The 7983-nt window shown below is 55.0% G+C and overlaps 1 long non-coding RNA gene across 1 annotated transcript; it reads right to left on the reverse strand.

Moving 5' to 3' along the window:
- Positions 1-1316: 1316 nt before the first annotated feature.
- On the reverse strand, positions 1317-6430 carry LOC141423422 (uncharacterized). Its single transcript, XR_012448291.1, has 3 exons — positions 5941-6430; positions 5573-5798; positions 1317-3805 (listed from the first exon to the last, which is right to left on the reverse strand). It is a non-coding gene; the product is annotated as an uncharacterized lncRNA (long non-coding RNA).
- Positions 6431-7983: the final 1553 nt, after the last annotated feature.

Here is a 7983-nt window from a genome sequence, read left to right on the forward strand (position 1 = left end):
GTGCCCCAGGCGGGGACAGGCGGCCTGGCAGGGCGAGGATTTGTCTCCAGCAATGGAGTCATCTCCCTGGCCCCGGGTTCTTCCCAGCTACACAGCAGACAGGCTCAGGCCCAGGTTTCTTCATGGCTGAAAAACGCTCCACCCCACAGGTCACGGGCACATGGCCTGCCGAGAAGGAAACAGGCCATGGCTTCTCAGCCGGAGGTGAGTGCTGGGCACAGACGACAACACGCCCAGACCTTGCACACAGAGAGGGAGTGCTGTGCCGCTGCTTTACAAGGACACGTCTACATTCAGGGACATGTGTCATGGTCCCGGGAATCAAGCATGAGGAGAAAATAAAACAAGATAAAATAAGGCAAAGCAATGGAGCTGGGCGTGAGATGTGACGCTGCCGAGCTCGGCCAGTGCAGGCTCTGGGTCCCTCCTGGCCTGAGAAAACTGCTCATCAGCGGAGTGACGTGGTACACGGTGCTGGCCACGCTGCAGGGAAGCGGGTTCCTTGCACACATTGCTGGAGGTACAATAAATTGTCACAACCTCTACTACCCCAGCTGGCTGGGTCCTCTTGCTCTACCCACATAGGAATCGGTAGCAGAACAGCTCTTCCGGGCCCTTGGTGGCGGTTGTAATCCTTGTCGCTTGACAGCAGCGACAGCAGGCGGCAGCCGTACGTGGCGGCCTCTAGTGTTATAGCACTTGTTTGGGCCCTGGGTGCTGGGACCCTTAGCCCTACAGCCACAAGGGTCACAGCTTTTCTTTTTTTTTTTTTTCAAACATACTATAGTTGTATTGGGGGTACCCTGTGACATTTACGAAAGAGCTTACGTATTAGATTAACCCATCATGTCACAGCTTTTGAGCCTTGGATGTCCAGATCCTCAGCCCTTGACATCACGGGCGACTGTTACAGCTCAGCTCCCGGTCCTCTTCCAGTGACCAGGGCCCCCAGTTCCCCTTCTCGCTGGCTCACTGCAGCCTTCCCACTTTCTCCAGTCTCAGCTCTCCTCCCTCCCTCACTACTCATGCTGTCCCTTTTTGCCACTTCTGCTCCCTGATGCTTTTACCCTGGCTGCTGTCACCTCTGCCACCACTGCTATTGCTACTGCTGCCAGGCTGAGGCTGCCTCTGCCATCACCTCCATCTCTGCTGTCACTACCACCACCCCTGCCCTGCTGCCACTGCTGCTGGCATTACCAGGACAAGGGCTACCTCTACTGCTGGTGCCAGCTCCACTGCTGCCCTGCACTGCCCCCGCCTCTTCTCCTCTCTTCACATTACCAGCTCAGTCACTCTACTAATGAAAATTAAAAGCAGGTAAGAAGAGACCAAAGAGAGAGGACTTTTATTGAGCCTGATGTTGCAACATAAAGAAGCATCACAGGAGATGGGCTCCTGGCTGACTCACCAAGAGAGTCACATGGCCTGCTTATATAGACAGAAAGGGGGTGTGGCAAAGTAATCTGTACCAATCACCGCAGTCATCCAAATGAAGGACTGTGTTTGCACCAATCATGGCAGTCTCTCATGCAAATGAAGGACTGTGTTTGCACCAATCATGGCAGTCTCTCATGCAAATGAAGGACTGTGTTTGCACCAATCATGGCAGTCTCTCATGCAAATGAAGGACTGTGTCTACACCAGTCACAGGCCTTGGGCTGGGCCATCAGGCAAAGTGCTCTGGCCTGGGGAAATGGCTGCAGGTTCATCTAGCGTTCTCAGAGCTTGTGATGGCAAAAAGTCTGAAACAGTGGCGCTGGGACAGTGCCCTCAGGAGCCAGAGTTGTGCTGTGGTTGCAGTGTAGCTTCACCAAGGTGTCTGTGGAGTGTTCAAAGCAGCAGGTGCGACTTTAGTCCAGCCGGCTGCGTCACTCAAGAGTCTCCTTTGCTCGGGGCAGCCAGGGCTAACGGCTGTCAATTAGGGAGTCAAATTGCCCTGCCCCCAACGTCTTAGCTTAGTTAAAGGAGAAATAAACAGTAAAAGGGGTGCTTATAATAAAGGCCTATTACCACCATTAACATTGACTTAGTATTTAACAGTTATCTAAGTGCTTCTGCCAGTGTCCCGGGGAGAGGTGGGTCCCTCTGAGTGGTCTCACCTCTGAAAGCACATTTTGTCTCACAAAATGGAAGCAGTGAAATGCAAACAGTAGGAAACCCACTGTCCCTCTCCTCTTCCCTGAAAACACAGTTCGCACTGTTTGAACTTGAGCAGCTGCGTGATTGAAATCACACCCGAAGCCTTTTGTCCTTAAGTCAGATGTGATCATGGGGGCTGTTGTAGCTGTAAAGGTGGCCTGGACAGGGCAGTGGCTATGGGGACAGAGAAGCAGCCATTTTCAGGAAAAATTTGTCACAAGTTGAACTGACAGCACAAATGCCCAGGCCAGTGGGAGCAGGAGGAAGGAAGTGCTGGGCGCTCTCCTTCAGGTTCACAGGGGTGAGGCTGCCCTGGTGCGGGGCCCCACAAGGAGGTCTGGGCCCAGCCTCGAAAACTCAGTGATGGATCCTGGGGCAGGAGGGAGCCCAGGGTCTCACGTATTAGTTTCAAGAGCTAAACCCCAGACTTGCGCGGTGCGCTGCAGTCTGGATTCACTGTTGTCAAGTTTGAAGGGAGGTAATGATGAAGATGATGAAGAAAAAGATGGCGGTGGTGGTGGCGGTGTGATGGTGGTGGTGGTGGTGGTGGTGATGAGGATGGTGATGGTGGTGGTGATGGCGGTGGTGGTGATGATGGTGATGGCAGTGGTGATGGTGGTGGTGATGATGGTGGTGGTGATGGTAGCAATGGCGGTGGTGATGGTGTGGTGGTGATGAGGATGGTGATGGTGGTGTGGCAATGGTGATGGTGGTGATGGTGGTGATGGTAGGAAGGTGATTGGTGGTGGTGATGATGGTGATGGCAGTGGTGATGGTGACGGTGGTGGTGATGGTAGTAATGGTGGTGGTGGTGGTGATGAAGGTGGTGGTGATGGTGGTGGTGGTGGTGGTGGTGATGGTGATGATGGTGACAGTGGTGGTGGTGACGGTACCAATAGTAACAATGTTAGTAACAGTGGCCAGTACTTGCAGCCCTCACTAGAAGCCAAGTGTTTTACACTTGTTAACTCACTTGGTCCCCACAACCACCCTCTAAATAGGCATTGTCATCCCCATTTCACTGATGAGAAAATGAAGACACAGAGAGATGAAGTGACTTGTCCCCAGTCACAGAGCTTGTATGGGATGGAGATGGGCAGGATGCACCATTGAGCGAAAAGGAGGTTCCCTTACCACATGGTCCCCAACCTAGCCTCCCTCACTGCCTCTTCCTCTCACGCTCCTGCCACATGGATAACTGCAGCAGCTCCCAGCCTCCCTGCTCTGCCCTCATCCCCACAGTCCCTTCTCTATCCAGCAGCCTGAGAGATGGGGCTGTGGTTCAAATCCTTGGTCTGCTCTGAGGCAAGAGGGTTCCAGGGCACAGGAGGCCCCTGTAGGTGAGCCTGGCCTTGTTAGCCCCCTCAGTGAGACCATCGTACCTTGTGCTCCTCCCCCTAGTCCTAGGCCTGCTATTCTGTGGCTTTTTCTGGCTCTCCTCAGCATTCCAGAAATGCCCCAAGTCCTGAAAGGCCTTGGAGCCCCAAGGCACATCAGCGCTTCTCTCCCAGCAGTGGGTTTCTTTGGGCTGACGGATTCGTCTGTCCAGATGATGGTGGAGGCCTTGGAGCCCAGTGGGTCTGGCATCACTGCCACAACTTGCAGCATGTGAGGTTGCTGAGTCTGACACCCAGAGATAGGGAGAAGTCCTGGTTCTCAGGCAGCGCTGTGGGAAGGGGACAGTAAGGGGCATGAGAGGCCATGCTACAGAGCTTTCCCTGGTGACTCAGAGGGGCCTCATGTGTCATGGAGAAAGAGGCAAGCAAGGCAAAATGTAGCAGAGACAGCTGAGGTGTTGTTATGCTTCCTGTAAAGTCTCTCAAAAAGACCCAAGATCCCACCCATGCCAGGCTCAGCCCTGGAGATGTCCCTCTGCTGCCCACTCGCCATCCACTAGCAAGGCCCCTGGGCAGTTGTCCCAGAGTCCCAAGGTGTCACTGCAGGAGGTGTCCCAGCCCTCCATCCAGGCTGACTGCTGCACCTCTGAGTTCCATGAGGACACGAAGTAGCTCACTGGATTCCCCCTGCACCCTGGCTGAAAATACTTGTTGAGTGAATAAACGAGTGATGGGCTCTGGGCTGCTTCAAGTGGCAGCCCTCACGCAGTTCCAAGGAAGAGCCACTTGGGGCCCACACCTCCCTTTCTCCATCTGCAAGGGGAATATTTGCTTTTTAACAAATACTTCTGAGGTCCATCAGAACACTAGCCTTGCCCACCACCCCAGACGCCCCTCATCGGCCGCCCTTCTTCCAAATGTAACCACGACTTCTCTCTGACAGCCACCACTGTGTGACTCATTTTATCGCTGTCCTGTGTGTCCCTAGACACTGTTTTGTTTTGTCTAAAAAAAGTGTGATGAGTTTATTTTAATCTTCCTTTCTCCTTGGTGTATCTGTTTCCTGACGGTGTATCTGTTGCCCAGTGGGGGCCGTGGGAGCTGCTGAAGACAGCGCCCTGGGCTGCTCTGCAAGTGGACTGGTGTCCAAGGCCTCGCCAGGTCACCAGGTGTGGCTCTTATCACTGTGGAGGCGAGGATGGATGGAGGGGCTGGGGTGCAGCTTGGTGGCAGGGCACTTGCCTAGCATGCAGAAGGCCTGGGTTCCATCCCCAGCACAGAAAGAGAAGGGAGGGAGGGAGGGGAAGAGAGAGATAGGACTCAAATGCAGCTCTGAGCCGGCTTAGGGTTCACATGTCCCAAACATGAACATGCTCAGAGACACCTCCAGCACCACCCCCAACCTACCCCCAGCTTCAGGAAAGCCCCAGGGCACAGTGGCTTGTCCCAGGGACGCTGGCAGCAGAGTGGTCTGTAATTTTAGCTCCTCTTCCCTGAAATTATTTTCCGTCTGGAAATGGTTTCCCAGCCTGCCCAGGAGAGAGCTGGTGGTCCAGGAACGTTTTGCAATTACAAACAACACTGAACCAAATAAACAAAGCCACCCAGCACAACCTGGATCTCCACGGCCCGGGCTCTGCAGGCTCCGCTGAGCACCAGCTATACCTTGTGTTGAGGAGCTCTGAGGGAGGAGGAGAGGAGAGAAGGACCCAGGCTCTGCTCTCAGGATCCACTGCCCCACCCTGTGCTCCGACAAGGGTCTGGACGCAGGGCCTGGGACAGAACCGGCTGGGGAGGAGTCTGGCCTGGTGTTGCAGGGTCTGCAACCCAGGTCACCTGAGGACTCTATGGTTCTGGGTGACATAGAGCATCAGGTCTCAGGCAGGAAGTCTCGTTGGGATTCCCTTCGCTCTGAGCACCTCAAGGAACACAATCTGCTCACCTCCTGGCTCTCCTCTCCATGTGACAAAGCCCTACCAGGCCTCTGACTCCTGACCCGCCCTGAGTTTGGTCCCCAGCACCGGAAAAAAAAAAAAAAAAGGGAAAATAGAAAAAAAAAAAAAAGCAAAACAGACCCAGCACACAACAGCTGTTACCGTACTAACGACAAAGTTGTTTCCTGTGTTCAGAGAGCTCTGGTTGTTCTGTAGTAAAGATGGGTGGGGAGTCCGTGTACAACGAACGCTACGGGAAACAGCACAGGTGTGGGAGACTCAGGTGCAGACTCCAGTTCCGAGGATCTGAGCTTCCATTCTGGGTCGAACACGGGAGCTGTGTGGTCTTGAGCAAGTCACCTGCCCTCTCTGAGCCTTTGTTCTTTGGCTATAAAAAGAACGGCAGATAACAGCACCTTCCCACTACGGTGATCTCTAAGGATTCAGAAAGATGGTGCGGGGAACACCGAGTACAGCCCCGGCCACCCCTCCCTCTGAGCCTCAGCTTCCCTGCAGGAGGTAGAACTCACCTTCTGGGACCCTATGGAGTCCTACTGTCCCCTGCCGCCAGGTCTCAATGAGTGGAGTCCTGTCTCTCTCATCCCTTTGACACCTCTATGACCAGACCCGTGTGCAGCATTCCTTCAGTTTGACCTGTCCTCTTCCTCCTCCCCTCCATGCTGGGTGCACACCCCAGCTCCCTGATTCTCTGAAAGTTTCCCCTCCTCTGATACAGAAAGGCCATGAACGTGGTCATTTATTGAGCTCTGCTGCAGCCCACCCTGACGTCACAAACGTCCCCTCATAAACATTCAGCAGTTTTCCAAGGCCCCGCTTGCCCCCTGCTGGTAGATCCATGGAATGACGGCCTTTCTTCCTTCCCCAGGTCCCCAGAGCAGCACCAGGGCACCGCAGCAGCCCTGGGGACATGGACAGTGTTACCTGTGTCCCTCTGGGAGGCCGATCTCATCAGTAACTGGGTAGGACAGGCTGTCCAAGTGTTTGTGGCCAACAGGAAGTCCTCCTCAACGTCCTCACCCTTCTCTCATCACCAGGGTGAAGAGGATGACAGATATGAGCCCTCCTCCCCTCGGGGCTGGGTGGGTGGCGGGGGAGGAAGGCTGGGCCTGGTGACAGAAGATACTATGGAGCACGGCTGCCCTGACACCTGTTCAATCGCATGCATTTACTGAGCACCCACTGTTGTGTGAGCCTGGGCTTAGCAGGGAGTTCCTGCAGTCAGAACATGTGGTGGGAACTACTTTTATTCTTCTTGGGAATAAAACATCTCTGAAGCCCAGAGAGGTTAAGTAGCTGTACAAGGTTGCACAGCTTACAGGTGGTAGAAGTGGGACTGGAACCCACAAAGTTCTGGTGGGAGGCTGGGATCTGTCCTCTTAAGCCATTGTACTGCTATTGCAGCTCCATCTGTCCATCTGTCTGTCCACTCAGCACATATTTGTTGAGGCACAGGGCTGGGTGTTGGCTGAGGTAAGCAGATGCAGCCCTATCTTGGCCCCAGGAGCTCCTCCCAAGGGGAGGTGACAAGGAGACGAGCAGCAGGAGAAATAAACTCAGTATGGTGATTTTTTTTTTTAATGGCAGTACTAGGGTTTGAACTCAGGGCCTCATGCCTGCTAGGCAGGTGCTCTACCACTTGAGCCGCTCTGCCAGCCCTTTTTCTGTGAAAGGTTTTTCAAGACGGTTCTCACAAACTATTTGCCGGGCTGGATTCAAATCGTGCTCCTGAGCGCTGCCTCCTGAGTAGCTGGGATTACTGCCAGGTGTGAGCCACCAGGCGCCCGGCAGTGTGGTGATTCTTGATGCAAAGGAAAACCATCCAGAGCAGGCTGAGGGCAGAGGCTGTTCCTGTTGCACATGGTGGGGTTTGGCCTGCAGGCCGTCTGGGGGTCCTGGAATCCTCTCCAGGGAGAGGCCTGGGATCACCTTGACAGCATGAGGCGGCCAGACTGTCAGGGCCCATTGGAGGCTGGAAAGCAGGCAGGAGGTAACCCGCTGGTCCAGGTGATGGTGGCTGGCCTGGTGGGGACAGTGGATCAGGGAAACCGAGCCACATTTTGGCTGCGTCTTGAAGATGGGTAGCACACGGGGATGACAGACAGGACTCAGGCCATCCTCTGAATCCCTGTGAGCACAGCTGCCTTGAGGCCCAGCAGACAGCTTTCTGGAGGCGATGGGGAGCTGGGATTCAGACACGGTCCTGCCAAGTTGCCTGTGAGTGCGGATGTGCGGTTTGGATTCATCCAAGGAAGACACCTGGTGTTGACTGGCGCTCTGGGGCTGTGGCGATCACAGTGGGACCAGAAGGCTGGAGGGGTCAGCGCTGGTCCGGGCGGGTGTGACAATGTCTCCTGAAGCCGCCAGATGGCGCCAGCTCCCAGTTCCCTCGTCCCGCTGACCCTCGCTGGCGGCAGACATTGCAGAGTCGTCCCAGAGCAGCGAGCTGTGCCAGGGCGGAGCCTGGGCAGCGGCTCAAGGGGCGCACCTGGGGGCACCCAGAGAACCCACCACATGTGGGAGTCACTCACGCAGACAAGGCTGGACCCCAGTGC

This window comes from Castor canadensis, chromosome 5, assembly GCF_047511655.1.
Source record: "Castor canadensis chromosome 5, mCasCan1.hap1v2, whole genome shotgun sequence".
Classification (NCBI taxonomy): domain Eukaryota; kingdom Metazoa; phylum Chordata; class Mammalia; order Rodentia; family Castoridae; genus Castor; species Castor canadensis.